This window comes from Zalophus californianus, chromosome 5, assembly GCF_009762305.2.
Source record: "Zalophus californianus isolate mZalCal1 chromosome 5, mZalCal1.pri.v2, whole genome shotgun sequence".
Lineage (NCBI taxonomy): Eukaryota > Metazoa > Chordata > Mammalia > Carnivora > Otariidae > Zalophus > Zalophus californianus.
This window is the reverse complement of record NC_045599.1, coordinates 26,817,844-26,837,930: the sequence shown is the minus strand read 5'-3', so window position 1 is coordinate 26,837,930 and position 20,087 is coordinate 26,817,844. Positions and strand designations below refer to the sequence as shown.

Genomic DNA, 20,087 nt, shown 5'->3' with positions numbered 1-20,087 from the left:
GCCAATCGCTTGCTATGGTGCCCACGGGTTCTCGGGCTCTGACAAGAAGGGCAGAGTGGACAAGTGGAGGCAGCGGAGACAATAAACCCTGTGCAGGGCTTGCCCAGGGCACTCCAAGGACACAGAGGTGTGTGAACCCAGCCAGGCCAGCCGGGAGCAGTAGGGAGGTGACGTGCAGGCCGGCGGTGCGCCAGCCAAGATGCAGAGATGGTGAGGAATTTGCCAAGCGGGGCAAGGTAGGGCTGTGGTGCCATGGCCCAGAGGTGATGCCAGGCCAGTTCAAGATGCTGAAGGTGGCTCAGGGGTGCGAGCCGGGAGGGGCTACATGAGGCCAGACAGCTGCAGCAATTGGGTGCCCCCAGAGATCCCTCCAGCTGCTGAGTAGAGGGGGATTGGTTGGGACACGATTGGAGTCTGAGGACTCCCAGGCTGGAGTGGTCATCCAAGTAGTGTGGAGGGTTACCTTGAACTGGAGCAGATGCTGTAGGAAACACTCAAGAGGCAGAAATGGCCTGAGCCATGACTGACTGGCCAGGGATGGGTGGGATTTCAGGGGTGATGTCTGAAGTGTGGTTTGCACAGCTTGGGGCTTTGGCCGAGGGCCACTGGCTGGGTCGGGCATAAAAGGAGAAGCAGTCTCCTGGAGGGTTCCAAGCAGGCCACATTGAGTCCAGGTGTGGGGAGATGTCAGGCCAGCAGTGCGGTAGGAGGTCTAGAGCTTAGTGGAGGGTCTGGACTGGGCAGCTCATGGACACCTCTCTGGTCTCGCCCTGCTCCAGCCCGTGATTGTCTGCCCTTTAACCAAAGAAACTGAGCCTCTGAAAGCCAGAAAGGCACTGGCAGGAGGAAGAGTCAGTACCCACATCAACGAGGAGAGACGATGGTGCCTGTGGACAGCAGGGCGGGAAGATGGAGGGGAGCGGGGCAAAGGGGCCATCCGGGGACCAAGCTCATGTCCCACCCGCAGGAGCCACTCTCCGAGAGGGCCCTACCTTCACTAGGCTGGCACACCACACCTGGGCCTCCAGGAGCAATGCGATGGGGGCACCCCCCCCCCGGGGCCCCTTGTGGGCAGAGCCAGTGAGTGGCCCAAGTTGCCCCATCCCCGAGCAGTTGGCAGTTTTCAGAGTGCACGTGGTGGGGTGGGCTGTCTTGCCCAGCGCTCATCACACCATGCCCGGGGCAGGCAGGGCCAAGGGTCCCAGGCTCCATTCAGCCCAGAACCCCCCCCCCCCCCGGAGCTCACCTGCCAAGCGGACATCTCCCCATGGGTGACCTGGGAGGCAGACACATCCGGGGATTCCATCTTGCCCTCACACACAACCTGCGATACACAGACACCCTCCGAACTCCCCTGCCAGACACCCTCCACACAGGTTCTGAGCACCCAACACCCTCTAGGGCCACAAGAGCATGAGCGACTTGTAGGCAAGAAATCTGGTTCTTCAACCAGTAACCCTCACTTCAAAGTCATATCAACTCTACTGAGCTAGCCGATCTGGCAAGGGACACTTCTCCAGCTCTTAGGTTTGCTTTCTGATGAACGAAACGATGGTCCTTCGGTACCTGGTGCATATTTAAACCTCCAAGACGGCACCTGGGTGGCTCAGCCGGTTAAGCATCTGCTTTCGGCTCAGATCATGATCTTGGGTCCTGGGCTCAAGCCCCGCATTGGGCTTCCTGCTCAGCGGGGAGCCTGCTTCTCCCCTCCCTCTGCTGCTCCCCCTGCTTGTGCTCTCTCTCTGTCAAATAAATAAAATCTTTTTTAAATATTAAAAATAAATAAATAAATAAATAAATAAATAAAAACAAAGCTCCGAGAGGTGTACAGTCTCGACTGTGTAACATGCAGCCTGCCACCTGGAGACACGAGCTGGGAGAAGAGTCTCCTAAGGCAGGAGTGCCATTTGAACTGGACTGACGGCTGGTGTCCCCATGGAGGAGCCCCACTTCCCCGTCATCAGGCTCCCTCACTGTATATTTACTTTTAGTCCCACGCTATTTTCTGTGATCCATTAGTTCTTCTAAGCCATTTAAAGCTATAATCAGGGCTGTTTGCTCAGGGGGATTTGATCCTGATAAGTGGATCCAGACCCACTCCTTGAATTCGCTGTGGGCTTTGATGCAGCATGAATGCGCCCCAACTAAACAAGCAAAATCGCCTGCCACGTCTTTTCCCTCCTCTCCTCTTTAAAAACAAGGCCAAGTGTGTGCACGAATTAGTTGCAGAGGATTGTTGACAGCCCGCTTCTTAGCTGAGAAATGTACCTTTGGCCCTGTCGTAGGGTTCCCAGGGGCAAGCCCCCACCTAAGAGCACAGCATGATCTCCCTCAACGGTCGCTTGGTACGAGTGCACAGCTGGTCCGGAGGTCGGGCCTGGCGTGCCCATCCCAGTCTCACACTCGGGTAAGGGCAGGCTGAGGGCCTTACGGGGCCTTACTGGGAAGAATGCGTCCCCGAGCTGACAGCGTGGGCCTGTAGCCTCCCTGCCCCAGCTCCTCCCTGAATGCAAGCCCTCCCCAGCTGCAGGAGAGAAGGACGTGGCCCGTCACAGTGCTCATCTTTCCACCTCCTGGGGCTCCTGGAGAGCAGGGCCCACACCTTGTCCCCTCTCTGCCTCAATGCCTGGCCCAGGACTCGGTGCACCTACACCCCAAGTGCATCTCTGCTGAGTGAATGGGGACAGGACCTCAGGACTGCTCAAGGCTGGCTGTGCTCGCTCCCCATTCCCCCCACCCCCGTCTCCTCCCCCAGCTGGATAGCCCAGCTTGCTGGGGAGGATGGAGATGTGCTTCCTGGAGCCTCCAGACGATGGGCGCTGCCGGCGAGTGGCTAGGGTTCAGAGTTCTTTGCCCCGTGCCTCTTTGGCCTGTGTTCATCCTGAGATGTACAGTTACAGTAAGCCTGGTGGTAATTCATGTGCTCACGAGTCCACAGAGCAGAGGGGAGCTCCGGAGTCACCGCCTCTGCCAAGCCAGGTGTTCAGACTGGTTATAAATTATCTCCTGCTGTGGAGTAAAGCGCCTTCTGCTCCTTCGGTGTAAATTATCCGAAAGTCACGTTGCCTAAGGATCAATTCGTCTGTCCCCAGTTGGCAAGCATGGGTAAGGGTGCGGGCGTGGCGGGTACAGTCACTGCAGGAAGGGTGCCCACGCTCCCTGTCCCTGTCCCCCGCTGCTATGGTACAGCAGGCCCCAGCTGTTTTGTGGGTGTGTGCCACATGTTGGAAAGCATAAGTTAGTGCCAGGGGGCAGTTAATGTTGAAAATCAAGTGCGGGGTCTGGACCCTGATTGCCACAGCAAGGGGGATGGCTTTCTAGGAGTGGAGAAATGAGTTATGCCCGGAAGGGCAGGTGAGGATGCTGCCCAGGAGAGTGCTTCACATGGAGGGGACTGGCAGCAAGGCCTCCAGGCCCAGCCCTGCCGTCTGTCCTGCTGCCCAGACGTCACTGGGCTGGGAGGTGTGGCTGCACAAGGGTCTGTCCTATCCTCTCTGAGCAGGTGACCCTTGGTGCCCATTTCTGGGTCACATAAGCCAAACAGCCAGGGCTGTGGAGGTTGAGTTGTACCTGAGCCTGAAGCCTCATTTCAGTCCTCACAACCTTGGGAGCCGGGGCAAACTGGGGCAGAACAGGCAAGGGCATGGTCTGTGACAGGGTCCTAGGGCCTTACTAACTGGCCCTGACCCCTGGGGCTCCAAGGAGGCCAGCCCCCTGTGTGCCAGGGCCCATGGCAAACCCTCAGCAAGAACAGAGTGCCTGGGCAGCCACCTCCACACCAATACCTCTTCGCCAAGAGCCACCAACTGCCATCCAGGCCTGTGAGGTGGGGCAGTATTCCATGGGACAGCATTTCAGAGCCACGCCCACAGAGCCCGGGACGGTGCCTTAGCTCTGCGGTGAGCATGCATCAGATTCCTCTCGGGAGCTGAGTATGGGGGTGACATAGGATGCCCCAGGACAGTGAGGATCTCCTGACCCTCAGCCTCTTCCATTCCTTCTCCTAAGGCTGCTCGCAAAGCCCGTGCTACACCCATCCTCCTGCCCAGAGACCCAGGCCTGAGCTAAGAAGCAACACGTCCAGGGAAGATGGACAACATGGTGCCTGGCCAAAGGGATGCCCAATCCAAGATGACTTGTTGACCAGAGGGACCAGAGAAGCTACAGCTGCGCCACATCAGTGACCCTCTCCTAGGAACCACTGACTCCCAGCCAGGTCACGCCCTCCTCCGTGTACCCCGGCCTGGGCCTGGCCAAGGACAAAGCTCCTACCCAAAGCAACTGATAGCTTTCAGCTATTGAGGAACGCCAGGTCACCTCTTTTACATGAGCATGTTATCGGGGCGCCTGGGTGGCTCAGTGGGTTGAGCATCTGACGCTTCATTTCTGCTCAAGTCATGATCTCAGGGTCGTGAGATCCCACATTGGGCTCCACTCTGAGCTCAGAGTCTGCTTAAGATTCTCTCTCTCCCACCCCGTCGCCCCGACGCCCCACTCTCGGCGGCCTCTGGCTCCCCGCTCCCCGCGCACAGACCCCCCGCAGGCGGCTTCGCACTGCCCAGAGGCGGGTGGCGTGCGTGACTCTCGTCCGCCGTGCGAGGGATGTGCCTCCCGCAGCCCAGGGCTCGGAAGGGGGACGCCCCGGGCTCGGGGCCGCTGCTCTCCCTTTCTCGTTGTCGCAGACGCCCTCCCGGGGGGCGTCCCACAACCGGCACGATGAGTGCCAACGAGGACCAAGAGATAGAACTGGAAGCTCTACGTTCTATTTATGAAGGAGATGAAAGCTTCTGGGAATTAAGTCCAGTGTCATTTCAATACAGGATAGGTGAAAATGGTGATCCCAAAGCCTTCTTAATAGAGATTTCCTGGACAGAAACATATCCCCAAACACCTCCAATTGTATCTATGGACGCTTTTTTTAACACCACCATATCATCGGCTGTAAAGCAGAGCATATTAGCCAAGTTACAGGAAGCAGTGGAGGTCAATCTCGGGACCGCCATGACCTACACATTGTTTGAATATGCCAAGGACAGTAAGGGGCAGTTCATGGAGACTCACCAGCCTGTGAATTCTACGATACCCATAAGCAGTATCATCTCCGTTGAAACTCCTAATACAGCCCCATCGAGTAAGAAAAAAAGAAAAAAAAGAACAGCTTTCAAAAGCAGAGAAACATAAGCTGGCAGATAAAACACATCACAGAGGAGAACTGCCTGGAGGATGGGACGGGGTTGATGTGGTGAAGCATTGAAGCAAAACTGGCTCTAAAGATCATGAATAGTACTTGGAATTGAAGACAAGGGAAGAACATCCTTTAAGAAGTAAACTGGGTTCAAAATCCTTCATTACTCTTTTCTGGTATTGAGGTGGCTTTTTATAAAACAGAATTTTTTTGTATGTTTCTTATGTAAAAAACGTTTTAAGCTGAAAGTTCATGAAGAGATCTGGTTGTATTAAATTATTTTCACAAACTTGCCTTAAAAGGTGAAATGTTAAAAAAAAAAAAAAAAGATTCCCTCTCTCCCTCTGCCTCTGCCCCTCCATGCTTGCACTCTAAATAAATAAATAAGCATACTATTCAAGTATAACACACAGAGAAAATGAATAAATCATAAATGTATAGCTCAATGAATTTTTGGAGAGAGCGTATCTTGTGACCAGCCCCCGGGGCAAGAGAGAGAATCTTACCAGCACCCAGAGGCGCCACCTGCTCTGCCCCATTCACGTCCCCACGCAAGTGTAACTGCTGCTCAGGTTGCCTTTGGGAAGAGGAGAGGACATGACAAATCAGAGAGGTGGCTAAAGCCAACAGTGTCACTAAGAGGAGGCCCCAGGAAGAGGGGCACCACGGCAGAGAGAGGGGTCCAGAGGGTGAAGAAAACTCCACAAGAATATGGAAGAAAATGACCCCGTCCGTGTGGCCGGCACAGACCGACGGTCATGCGAGCACAGCACTTGGAACAGAAAGCAACTCCCTAAGAATTGAAGAGTATGGTTGCAATGTCAGCTTGGACCTTGGACCATTCTAGACTCCACGCTGAAACGAGAAGAGACTTTTGAATGGGAGCAGTAAAAATTATTAGTGGTGTCAAAAATAAAGCTCTGTTGGTCCTCGGGCTCTTTTCTGCCCCAGAGGTCAGCCATGGGGCACTGAAGGCCCCTCTGAGCTCAGGCAGGGGTCCAGCCACTCCGCACTCCCTGAGAACAGCTGTTCTCTGGTGGCTCTGTGTCTGAGGGCCCTGAAGAGCATCCTGCAATGGGGACCTTTCCAGATTTTCTTTCCTACCATGCTCAGACACCACCCTCCATCTTACCCCTCTGGGTCACATGGGAATGCTCTCACTGAGTGCAGCTGTGGCCCCCTGAAGGGACACCGGCCCTGGAAAGTGGTTGCCAGTCACTCCTCCCAACTGGAGGCCCTGGAGATCCCCATCTTTGGGGATCCCCAGTTTTTCCAGGCACTGGGTAAGAGGGTCAGCCCAAGCCCTGGGCCCCTGAGTCAAGGCGGCTGGCAGGAAGAGCCCCTCACGTGGGGCACAGTTTCTCCCTCCGCCTCCTGCTATAGAGCAGCCTATTCTCTCCATGATTATGGCTCGCGGGGTCTCTTTGCAAGCGTGGAAGGCTAGAATTTGAAGGGAAGGGAGCTGGAGCTGGAGCAGGAAAGGCCCCAAAGGGTGTGCGCACAAAACGCCAGGCAGGTGGCAGGCCGGCTCGGGTCTCAGGGCTGAGAGCCGCAAGCTGAGGACCACTGCCCCCACCTGTCCGCCCCCCAGGGTGCTCTGAGCGGCCCGCGCTCTCCTTGGGAGAGTCCTGCAGGGTCGCTATCGCTCCCATCTCTGGTGGGTCCTGAGCCCTCTTAAAGCTCCTGAATGCATTGTCATGCCACACAAGGCAATATCAAGGCCATTCCTGGCATCCGAGAAGTTAAGAATAAGGAGGACGTGGAGGGCAAAGCGATTTCCCAGCATGTGCATCTGCTGAGAGAACCTCCACCAGCATGCCATCGGGCTCCTGGCCCAGCCTGCCGGGGAGGGAACCGAGCAGCCCGCCGGGCGCTGAGCCGTGCCTGGAATAGCTCCATTTGCTGCAGGAGGAGGGGCCTTCTGAGCGGTCAGGGGAGCCACAGCCTGGTCTCCCCACTCAGTGCCCCCTGCCCGCCCTTCCCTGTCAGCCCCTGGCTCCTCGTGTTGCTGGGCTCTGGGATCTGGACACGAACCAGGGCCTCCACGGCCTGCTCACCGGCCCAGACACGGCCCGCCTGGGGCCGGCTTTCACAGAGATGAGTCTCCGCTGCTCCCTCCACAGGGATGAGTTTCCAGGGTGGTTAATCCCCAGAACAGCGGTGCGGACGCGGGGAAGAAGAGCCTCCCCACCCTCCTCCCAGCAGCTCGAGCACTGGAAAGAATCCAAAACTCTCCCCCAAAGATTGTGTGGTTCTCCTTCAGAACTTGTTGTGGAGTTTTGTTTTGTTTCACGTTGACCTGGGATTTACTGTCAGTCCCATAAGTCAGACGGGTTCAGATAAATCTTCAGACCTCAGAATCTCTGTTCAGGTGATTCTTCTCTGCAATGCCATTTCCTGCCAAGCCCATGTCAAGGCACGAATCCCCGGCTTAGCGCACATGCTCTTTTCTGAGACATTCTCAGGCAGTTTCCCTGTGATACTTTTCCTTCCAAAGTAAATGTCCCCATGAGCCCAGCAAAGCTTCTACAGGTAGAAACGTGGGACGTGCTAAAATGTGAGCAGTTCTTTCCTGGAGACCGTCGCTCGATGGCATGGATTTGCAGTCTACAGACCCCTCCTACACAGGGGGAGCATCTGTGCTGGTTGCCTCTAAAACCAAGTGGCTCCTTGGCTCAGCTCAGAAGCTGAAGATCGCTGTGTCTGAGCAAACAACCCCGAGCCAACACCGTGGTGAGGAAAGCACCACAGGCCGTGCCAGGCATACGGAACAGGTGCTCAGAGGCCTCCCCGGCCCCAGGCTCCTCACCTGCTGGCCAGAGCACTCGTGCCCTCCCCAGGGATGTCCTGGAAGAAGAGAGACAGAAAAGAGCCCAGATCTGCAGAAAGGGGGAAGGAGGCAGGTCCTGGCCCTTTCCCCCGTGGTGCCTACGTGAGGCCTCTTTCCTCAGTGGGGCATGCGCCAAGATGAAGCCTCTTCCTCAGGGGCTGCTGCCCGCTTCGTCCCGAGGACCGGGTGGGCTCCATGGCCCCAGGATGTGGCTCTGCGTTCTCTGCCTCCCCACGCTTGGCCTTCATAGGCTGGGGCTGTACACAGGTATGCACGTGTGCATGGCATATCCACAGGGCCACTCACTCCCGGGTGCACTCCACGCTCTCCCACTATCTTAAACATCTCAGGACTAAGGACTGTCAAAAGAAGTAAGACCACCACCTTACACCCACTGGGATGGCCCCTGTCAAAAAAACAAAAACCAAAAAACAGAAAATAAATGTTGACAAGTATGTGGAAAATTTGAACCTTTGTGCACTGTTGGTGGAAATAGAAAATGGCACAGGCCACTTTGGCAAATGGTATGGTGGTTCCTCAAAAAAAAAAAAAAACTTAAAACTGGGGCACCTAGGTGGCTTAGTCAGTTAAGTGCCCAACTCGTGATTTTGGCTCAGGTCATGATCTCATGGGTCGTGAGATGGAGCCCCATGTGGGGCTCTACGCTCAGCAGGGAGTCTGCTTGAGATTCTCTCTCTCCCTCTCCCTCTGCCCCTCCCCCCTTGTGTGTGTGTGTGCATGCGCGCTCTCTCTCTCTCTCTCTCTCAAATAAATAAATCTTTCCAAAAAAGGTTAAAAATAGAGGCACCTGAGTGGCTCAGTTGGTTAAGCGTCTGCCTTCAGCTCCTGGGATCTCGTCCCGCATCGGCCTCCCTGCTCAGCAGGGAGCTTCTCCCTCTCCCTCCGCCCCTCTCCCCACTCATTCTCTCTCTGAAATAAATAAATAAAACCCTAAAAAAAATAGAATTACCATATGACCCAGCAATTCTTCTAGATATATACCCAAAAGAATTGAAAGCAGGGTCTTGAAGAGATATTTGCACATGCATGTTTATAGCACTGTTACTCATCATAGCCAACACCTGAAAGCAACTCCATGTCTACTGACTGTTGAGTGGAGAAGCAACATGTGGTCTATGCATACAGTGGATATTATTCAGGTTTACAGAAGAAGGGAATTCTGACATGCGACAAACATGGATGAATCTTAAAGACATCACGTGAAGTGAAGTAAGCCACTCACGAGAAGACAAATACCGCGTGATTCCACTGGCACGAGATAACTTCAAGTAGTCAAAATCATAGAGACAGAAAGTAGAATGGGGGTGGCCAGCAGCTGGGGGAAGGCGGGAATGGGGGCTATTATCTCATGGGTACAGAGTTTCAATTTTACAAGATGGAAAGAGTTACGGAGATGGATGATGTTGATAGTCGCACAAAATTATGAATATATTTAACGCCACTGAACAGTATACTTAAAAATGGTTAAGATAGTAGATTTTACATTATGTATATTTCATCATGATAAAAAAAAAAACTGGGTAAAAAAGAAGGCCACAGATTCTAATTGTTCACATAGATCACTTTTCTTTAACCCTGTCAGACCCAAAGCCACCTTTTCATGGCAAATATTTTATAGAGCCCCTGTATCATCTCGAAATGAGTATGTGTCTTTTTTTTTATTTATAAGTGGAAGTTTTATTTTTTATTATTTTTTTAAATTTAAATTCAATTAGCCAACACACAGTACATCATTAATTTTTGATGTAGTGTTCAATTAGTGGCGTATAACTGGAAGTTTGTATTTCTTTTTTTTTTAATTTTTTTATTGTTATGTTAATCACCATGCATTGCATCATTAGTTTTTGATGCAGTGTTCCATGATTCATTGTTTGTTCCTAACACCCAGTGCTCCACGCAGACTGTGCCCTCCTCAATACCCATCACCAGGCTAACCCAACCCCCCACCCTCCTCCCCTCTAGAACCCTCAGTTTGTTTTTCAGAGTCCATCATCTCTCATGGTTCGTCTCCCGCTCTGACTTACTCCCCTTCATTCTTCCTCTCCTGTTATCTTCTTCTTTTTCTTTTTTCTTAAAATATGTTGCGTTATTTGTTTCAGAAGTACAGATCTGTGATTCAACAGTCTTGCACAATTCACAGCGCTCACCGTAGCACATACCCTCCCCAATGTCTATCACCCAGCCACCTCATCCCTCCCACCCCCAACCACTCCAGTAACACTCAGTTTGTTTCCTGAGATTAAGAATTCCTCATATCAGTGAGGTCATATGATACATGTCTTTCTCTGATTGACTTATTTCACTCAGCATAACACCCTCCAGTTCCATCCACGTCGTTGCAAATGGCAAGATCTCATTCCTTTTGATGGCTGCATAATATTCCATTGTGTATATATACCACCTCTTCTTTATCCATTCATCTGTCGATGGACATCTTCGCTCTTTCCACAGTTTGGCTATTGTGGACATTGCTGCTATAAACATTGGGGTGCACGTACCCCTTCGGGTCCCTACATTTGTATCTTTGGGGTAAATACCCAGTAGTGCAATTGCTGGATCGAATGGTAGCTCTAATTTCAACTGTTTGAGGAACCTCCATACTGTTTGCCAGAGGGGTTGCACCAGCTTGCATTCCCACCAACAATGTAGGAGGGTTCCCCTTTCTCCACATCCCCGCCAACATCTGTCGTTCCCTGACTTGTTAATTTTAGCCATTCTGACGGGTGTGACGTGGTATCTCATGGAGGTTTTGATTTGGATTTCCCTGATGCCGAGCGATGTTGAGCACTTTTTCATGTGCCTGTTGGCCATTTGGATGTCTTCTTTGGAAAAATGTCTGTTCATGTCTTCTGCCCATTTCTTGATTGGATTATTTGTTCTTTGGGTGTTGAGTTTGGTAAGTTCTTTATAGATTTTGGATACTAGCCCTTTATCTGATATGTCATTTACAAATATTTTCTCCCATTCTGTCGGTTGTCTTTTGGTTTTGTAGACTGTTTCTTTTGCTGTGCAAAAGCTTTTTATCTTGATGAAATCCCAATAGTTCATTTTTGCCCTGGCTTCCCGTGCCTTTGGCGATGTTTCTAGGAAGAAGTTGCTGCGGCTGAGGTCGAAGAGGTTGCTACCTGTGTTCTCCTTTAGGATTTTGATGGACTCCTGTCTCACGTTTAGGTCTTTCAACCATTTGGAGCCTATTCTTGTGTGTGGTGTAAGGAAATGGTCCAGTTTCAGTCTTCTGCATGTGGCTGTCCAATTTTCCCAACACCATTTGTTGAAGAGACTGCCTTTTTTCCATTGGACATTCTTTCCTGCTTTGTCAAAGATAAGTTGACCATAGAGTTGAGGGTCCATTTCTGGGCTCTCGATTCTGTTCCATTGATCTATGTGTCTGTTTTTGTGCCAGTACCATACTGTCTTGATGATGACAGCTTTGTAATAGAGCTGGAAGTCCGGAATTGTGATGCCGCCAGCTTTGCTTTTCCTTTTCAATATTCCTCTGGCTATTCGGGGTCTCTTCTGGTTCCATACAAATTTTAGGATTATTTGTTCCATTTCTTTGAAAAAAGTGGATGGTATTTGGATGGGGATTGCATTGAATGTGTAGATTGCTCTAGGTAGCATTGACATTTTCACAATGTTGGTTCTCCCAATCCATGAGCATGGAACGTTTTTCCATTTCTTTGTGTCTTCTTCCCTTTCTTTCCTGAGTATTTTATAGTTTTCTGAGTACAGATCCTTTGCCTCTTTGGTTAAATTTATTCCTAGAAATCTAATGGTTTTGGGTGCAATTGTAAATGGGATCGACTCCTTGATTTGTCTCTCTTCTGTCTTGTTGTTGGTGTATAGGAATGCCACTGATTTCTGTGCATTGATTTTATAGCCTGCTACTTTACTGAATTCCTGGATGAGTTCTAGCACTTTTGGGGTGGAGTCTTTTGGGTTTTCCACATACAGTATCATATCATCTGCAGAGAGTGAGAGTTTGACTTCCTCTTTGCCGATTTGGATGCCTTTGATTTCTTTTTGTTGTCTGATTGCTGTGGCTAGGACTTCTAATACTATGTTGAATAGCAGTGGTGAGAGTGGACATCCCTGCCGCGTTCCTGACCTTAGGGGAAAAGCTCTCAGCTTTTCCCCATTGAGAATGATATTCGCTGTAGGTTTTTCATAGATGGCTCTTATGATATTGAGGTATGTACCCTCTAACCCTATACTCTGAAGAGTTTTGATCAAGAAAGGATGCTGTACTTTGTCAAATGCTTTTTCTGCATCTATTGAGAGGATCATATGATTCTTGTTCTTTCCTTTGTTAATGTATTCTATCACGTTGATTGATTTGCGGATGTTGAACCAGCCTTGCAGCCCAGGGATAAATCCCACTTGGTCGTGGTGAATAATCCTTTTAAGGTACTGTTGGATCCTATTGGCTAGTATTTTGGTGAGAATTTTTGCATCCATGTTCATCAAGGATATTGGTCTGTATTTCTCCTTTTTGATGGGGTCTTTGTCTGGTTTGGGGATCAAGGTAATGCTGGCCTCATAAAATGAGTTCGGAAGTTTTCCTTCCATTTCTATTTTTTGGAACAGTTTCAGGAGAATAGGTATTAATTCTTCTTTAAATGTCTGATAGAATTCCCCTGGGAAGCCATCTGGCCCTGGGCTTTTGTTTCTTGGGAGATTTTTGATGACTGCTTCAATTTCCTTAGTGGTTATAGGTCTGTTCAGGTTTTCTATTTCTTCCTGGTTCAATTTTGGTAGTTGATACATCTCTAGGAATGCACCCATTTCTTCCAGGTTATCTAATTTGCTGGCATAGAGTTGCTCATAATATATTCTTCTAATTGTTTGTATTTCTTTGGTGTTGGTTGTGATCTCTCCTCTTTCATTCATGATTTTGTTGATTTGGGTCATTTCTCTTTTCTTTTTGATCAGTCTGGCCAGGGGTTTATCAATCTTGTTAATTCTTTCAAAGAACCAGCTCCTAGTTTCGTTGATCTGTTCTACTGTTCTTTGGTTTCTAGTTCATTGATTTCTGCTCTGATCTTTATTATTTCTCTTCTCCTGCTGGGTTTAGGCTTTCTTTGCTGTTCTTTCTCCAGCTCCTTTAGGTGTAGGGTTAGGTAGTGTATTTGAGACCTTTCTTGTTTCTTGAGAAAGGCTTGGATTGCTATATACTTTCCTCTCAGGACTGCCTTTGCTGCATCCCAAAGATTTTGAACAGTTGGGTTTTCATTTTCATTGGTTTCCATGAATTTTTTTTAATTCTTCTTTAATTTCCTGGTTGACCCATTCATTCTTTAGTAGGATGCTCTTTAGCCTCCATGTATTTGAGTTCTTTCCGACTTTCCTCTTGTGATTGAGTTCTAGTTTCAAAGCACTGTGGTCTGAAAATATGCAGGGAATGATCCCAATCTTTTGGTACCGGTTGAGACCTGATTTGTGACCTAGGATGTGATCAATTCTGGAGGATGTTCCATGGGCACTAGAGAAGAATGTGTATTCCATTGCTTTGGGATGGAATGTTCTGAATATGTCTGTGAAGTCCATTTGGTCCAGTGTGTCATTTAAAGTCTTTATTTCCTTGTTGATCTTTTGCTTAGATGATCTGTCCATTTCAGTCAGGGGGGTGTTAAAGTCCCCCACTATTATTGTATTGTTTTCAATGTGTTTCTTTGCTTTTGTTATTAATTGTCTTATATAATTGGCTGCTCCCATGTTCGGGGCATAGATATTTACAATTGTTAGATCTTCTTGTTGGATAGACCCTTTCAGTAGGATATAGTGTCCTTCTTCATCTCTTATTACAGTCTTTGTTTTAAAATCTAGTTTGTCTGATATAAGGATTGCCACCCCAGCTTTCTTTTGGTGTCCATTAGCATGGTAAATGGTTTTCCATCCCCTCACTTTCAATGTGGGGGTGTCTTTGGGTCTAAAATGAGTCTCTTGCAGACAGCATATGGATGGGTCTTGTTTTTTAATCCAATCTGATAGCCTGTGTCTTTTGATTGGGGCATTTAGCCCATTTACATTCAGGGTAACTATTGAAAGGTATGAATTTAGTGCCATTGTTTTGCCTGTAAGGTGACTGTTAACTGTATGTTGTCTGTGTTCCTTTCTGATCTTTGCTGCTTTTAGGCTCTCTTTTTGCTTAGAGGACCCCTTTCAATATTTCTTGGAGGGCTGGTTTCGTGTTTGCAAATTCCTTTAGTTTTTGTTTGTTCTGGAAGCTTTTTATCTCTCCTTCTATTTTCAATGACAGCCTAGCTGGATATAGTATTCTTGGCTGCATATTTTTCTCGTTTAGTGCTCTGAAGATATCTTGCCAGTCCTTTCTGGCCTGCCAGGTCTCTGTGGATAGGTCTGTTGCCAATCTAATGTTTCTACCATTGTAGGTTACATATCTCTTCTCCCGAGCCGCTTTCAGGATTTTCTCTTTGTCTCTGAGACTCGTAAGTTTTACTATTAGATGTTGTGGTGTTGACCTATTTTTATTGATTTTGAGAGGGGTTCTCTGTGCCTCCTGGATTTTGATGCCTGTTTCCTTCCTCACATTAGGGAAGTTCTCTGCTGTTATTTGCTCCAATATACCTTCTGCCGCTCTCTCTCTCTCTTCTTCTTCTGGGATCCCAATTATTCTAATGTTGTTTCGTCTTATCGTATCACTTATCTCTCGAATTCTGCCCTCGTGATCCTGTAGTTGTTTCTCTCTCTTTTTCTCAGCCTCTTTATTTTCCATCATTTGGTCTTCTATATCACTGATTCTCTCTTCTGCCTCATTTATCCTAGCATTTAGTGCCCCCATTTTTGATTGCACCTCATCGATAGCCTTTTTGATTTCGACTTGGTTAGATTTTAGTTCTTTTATTTCTCCAGAAAGGGTTTCTCTAATAACTTCCACGCTTTTTTCAAGCCCAGCTAGTATCTTTAAAGTCATGATTCTGAACTCTAGGTCCGACATCGTACTAATGTCCGTATTGAGTAGGTCCCTGGCTGACGGTGCTACCTCTTGTTCTTTTTGCTGAGGTGATTTTTTTCGTCTTGTCATTTTGTCCAGAGGAAAGTAGATGAATGAGAGAACAAAATGCTAAGAGGTTTACAACGTCCCCAGGAAATATACTGTATACAAATCAGAAAAGACCTGAAACCAGGGGAAAAGAAAGAAAAAAGAAAGAGAAAAGAAAAAAAAAAAAGATAAAAACAAAAACAGAACAATACAAAAAAACAGAATATGATCAAATATGATCAGGCTGGTGCATAGATCAGTGCCACACACTAGATTTTGGGCGTATTTTGGTCTGTTAGAAAAAAGTGCCTCCTAAAATTTTAAAGGAAGAAAGACATATATGTACAAAATAAGGGTTGATACAATAAAGGATGGAAGATGACTGTAAAGATGAAAATTATAAAAGATTTTATAAAAGGACTTGATAAGATAAGAAGTTGTTTGAAGAAAGAAAGAAGATTTAAGAAAAAAAAAAGGAAAAAGGGAGAGAATGTGATCAGGCAGGAGACTAGAACAAAGCCATACACTAGCGATTTAGGGTATATTTTGATCTGTTAGAAGAAACTGTATCTCAAAATTTTAAAGAGAGAACAACTTATATATATATGCCAAAAATAAGGGTAACTACTATGAAGGGATAAAATATGACTGTAAAAATGAAAAATAAAAATTGTTTTTTTTTTTAAAAAGGGATTGATAAGATGTTGGTTGAAAAAGGGAAAAAGAAAAATAAAATAAAAAAGAAAACAGTGAACAAAAATTAACTTCGATGAACTAATGAATCATGGTAAAAAAAATCATGAATTCTATGTGCAGTATTCCCCTAGCGCTGGAGTTCTCCCGTTCTCCTTGATCGGTAAACTTGGTCTTGGCTTGCTGGCTGTTCTTGCTGATCTTCTGGGGGAGGGGCCTGTTGCTGTGGTTCCCAAATGTCTTTGCGGGAGGCTGAATTGCCCCGCCCTTGTTGGTCCGGGCTAAGGAAGCTGCTCCAGTTTGCTCTCAGGAGCTTTTGTTCCCTGCAAGCTCTCGGTAGGGCTTTGGAGGACCAGGGTGAAAATGGTGGCCTCCCAATCTCCGCCCGGAGGAACTGAGAACTCGGGGCCCCGCTCCTCAGTGCGCCCCCAGAGAAAAGCAGACACTCCCGTCTCCCTGGTCTCCGGCCGCACTCTGTGCTCACCCGGCCTGTGACCGAGCATTTCTATCTCTGGCACCCGACCCCGTGTGGAGTCTCCAAACCCAGCAGATCCCTGCAGTGCGCTCCCGCGCCGCTCCTCCCTGGGAAGGAAGGGGAGTCTCCCCAGCTCTGCCACTTGTGGGGTCCCTGCTGGAGGAGCAGTGGCCCGACTGGGCCGCGGATCACAGTTTATGGCCACCCCGAGCTGAGAGCCCGCGCCTCGGCTCCGTCTCTGCAGCCGGCTTCCCCGCTCTGATACCTGAGAGCTCTGGCGTACTCAGTCACCCCCGGTCTTTCTGTGACCCCAAGGGTCCTGAGATCACACTGTCCCAGGAGGATTCCACTCCCCGCTTAGCCACTGCAGCGACGTCCCTCAGCTGAGCCAACTTCTAAAAGGTCCGATTTTGTGCTCCGCGGCTCTAGCACTCGCCAGAAGCGGCTGGCGGAGGCCCCTCCCCCGCCGTCTATCCTCCCGAATATCGCCTCGGATTCACTTCTCCGCACGTCCTACCTTCCAGTAAGTGGTCGCTTCTCTGTTCAGAGAGTTGTTGCTACTCTCCTCTTCGATCTCCTATTGAGTTCGTAGGTGTTCAGAATGGTTTGATCCCTATTCAGCTGAATTCCTGAGACCAGACGAAATCCAGGTCTCCTACTCCTCCGCCATCTTGCTCGGAAGTTTTCGAAATGAGTATGTGTCTTATTCAAACTGTGATATAAAGGAGAAATATAAGAAAAGTAGGAGGGGGGCACCTGGGTGGCTCAGTCGGTTAAGTGTCCGACTCTTGATTTCAGCTCAGGTCATGATCTCGAGGTCAGGAGATCAAGCCCCATGTCTGGTATGCGTGGAGCCTCCTTAAGATTCTCTCTCCCTCTCCTTCTGCCCCTCCCCACCTCCGCGCTTGCACGTGCTCTCTCTCTCAATCTCGAAATAAAGAAAGGAAGAAAGGAAGGAAGGAAGGAAGGAAGGAAGGAAGGAAGGAAGGAAGGAAGGAAGGAAGAAAGAAAGAGAAAGAAAGAAAGAAAGAAAGAAAGAAAGAAAGAAGGAAGGAAGGAAGGAAGGAAGGAAGGAAGGAAGGAAGGAAGGAAGGAAGGAAGGAAGGAAAGAAAGAAAGAAAGAAAGAAAGAAAGAAAGAAAGAAAGAAAGAAAGAAAGAAAGAAAGAAAGAAAGAAAGAAAGAAAGAAAGAAAGAAAGAAAGAAAGAAAGAGAAAGAAAGAAAGAAAGAAAGAAAGAAAGAAAGAAAGAAAGAAAGAAAGAAAGAAAGAAAGAAAAAGAAAGAAAAAGAAAAGTAGTAGGAATAAACTATGCCTTTCGATATGTAAATGTTTAGACACCAGGTGCTTATACTGACTCAGAGTAGTCAGATGTCAGCACTTACTATGTGGATCCTATGAACACAGCAGCTGCAGATGGAGCCTGTGACGGGCATGTTATGTTGACACTTTGAGTACGTAAGTGACGTTGCTTTTGGAGCTGTGATGCTCCAAAATGGTGAACCATTCTTGACAAAGTTGTAAACAAAATTTACAGCTGAGGTCCCCCTCAGCTCTGTAACCCCTCGAAGACCATAAGCAGCTCAAGGCTCAGAGCAGTGACATTCCTAGGCATCACTGACTGCTGAGGAGCTACATTTTCTGCATCTTGATAGCAGGACCCTTCCCTTTGGTTAGGTGTTTGAGGGGATGGAGTCTCATCCATTCAAAAAACTGAATGGAATTACAGAGGGCAGGGGTGGGGCCCTACACTCTCCTCCCTCAGGAGCTGCAGCTTTCCGCCTGGTGGCGGTCCCTTCATCCAGCACTCCTGTTTCTCCTCCTGGAGCGTGTGAGGGGCAGGGCAGGAGTGCGCAGGCGCTGGGCTCGGGACAGGGCCATGGGAGAGCCAGAGTCTGCGTGGAGTCTGTGTCCTCCTTCCAGAAGGAATCAGTGACTTGTTAAGGATCCTAGTTGCCTGTGTGTTTCCTGCTAACACAAGAGTAAAAACTCAGGCTCTTCCTGCCAGAGGGCTTTAGCATTTATTCAAGTTTTCAAACATTACTCTTTCACTCCAGGGCCACCTGATAGATGTGCCAGTCAACCATTAAAGTGTCTGTGGAACCCTCTCCCAGGAATCCAACCAATTTTGCTTCCTCTAATAGGAATAGAAGAGAGGATTGTAAATGTCAGATGGCAGATTGTATAGCAACATCAATTGAACCAGGCATTCATGAGCAAATGTACCATTTATCTCACAAAGGTCTGGGTGGTTTTGTTAATTTCAATTACCTGATACTGGGGCGAACATTGAGATGAGGCTGCGTCCGCAGGTCAGGCGCGGGGAGAGCTGGATGCTTCCCCCTGCACTGGAGCTGCCGCAGCTGTGGAAGGAGCCACGTGGTCTGCGTGCTGGGTAGGTTGGGCCCAGGCAGGGCCAAAGGCCATGTGGAGTCTTGGTCTTATTCTGTTTGTGGACCCAAAGTGGGCCCTGTGCCTTCAACCCAGAGCATTCGAAGGCAGCTGGGATGACTCCTAGAGCACCCAGGGGAAAGAACAGGGGACACTGATGGAGGACAGGTGTCCAGCCTTTGGGACCTGGAAGGATGAGGGGCTCCTAATGAGTGTGGTGAGCCCATTGTCGGTGCTGGCGTTAGGACTCATGGGTGAGGAGGGAACCCGGGTGGAGCTGGAGGGACGGGAGAAAGGAGGTCAGCAGAGTACCTCCGAACCATGGGCAGGCAGCAACTCACCAGTGTCCTCATGGTCGGGGCCCATGCCCACCATGGGGTACCATGGCCTGGTGCTCTAAGAGAGTGAAGACCTTCACTCAGCAGACACAGAGGTGTTGGAATGCGATCTAAGGAGGGGACAGGCTGGGGACAAGGACAAGATGAGAGTGTGGGGCTTGGAGCAGACAAACACAGCTCCTTAGAGGTGGGCTTTGGCGGCAAGGTCAGATTTAGAGAAGGGGCCTTTCGGGAAGGGGGCACCTGGGAGCAAAGCCGGTCGGCCTACTTCTGGAAGGTAGGGGAGTAGCCAGTAGCTGTGGCTTAGGTCAGAGTGGAAGGACCTCCCCAGGGTGCTTGAGTGTGGGTGATGGTGACCCATCTGCTCAGCAGTTACAGGCCTCAGGTGCCAGCCAGCCGGGGGTCACCAGGTGGTGTGACTTAGGGCACACCTGTTCTTGTTGGGGATTGTGAGGAGACTGTATCACGTGTGCTTCACTGTCTCCTAGAATTTTCAGAATTCTGTGACTTGGTCAACACCATAAGCAAAACTACATCGTGTTAGCAAAAGACTATCCTGAAGATAAACCCACTGGTTTTGGCATTTATTGTTAATTGAATTTTCTCAGAAATGGCAGCAGGAAGATTGTTAATGTTCATGAATTTACATCGAATTAAACATCTGTTCCTCTTAAGCTAAACTCCAGTAAAGTTATGGCGGCTCATAAATTAGATCTGGGAGTAAAAGGCTTCTTACTCTTTGCACAGCTTAGTGGTTTCAAAATAGACCTCAGAATGACACATTGCAACTGAGACCATGTAACACAACCACGTTCAGCCGTGATGTCGGTGCCAGACGATTAAGTCAAGTTTTTGCTTTGGTGGTAAAGATCGCAGCTTGGTTGGGCAGCAGTGACATTACTCAGCAGGCAGGCTGGGGACAGTGTGGGAAGTAGGGCTGCTGCTGTTTGGGTGCGGGTGGGGGGAGAGTCTGCCCGTGAGCAGATCCAGCAGCAGCCAAGGTTGTAGGCACGTCCAGTCTCTCCCTTGGGCCCCTCTGGGGGTTTCCACATGAGGGTCTCAGGGCCCAAGCCTAGGTGCCGGGCCACCCTGCCAGGTCCAGGAAGGACTAGCGTCCAGTGAGTGTGGCTCGAGGGTATGGCTGACTACCGTGC

The 20,087-nt window shown here is 49.1% G+C and overlaps 1 protein-coding gene and 1 pseudogene across 1 annotated transcript in view; both read left to right on the top strand.

Moving 5' to 3' along the window:
- Positions 1-20,087, top strand: part of FSTL4 (follistatin like 4) — a 403,664-nt gene that overhangs the window by 255,611 nt on the left and 127,966 nt on the right. The window lies entirely within an intron of this gene.
- LOC113929196 lies at positions 1,552-5,284 on the top strand (annotated as a pseudogene).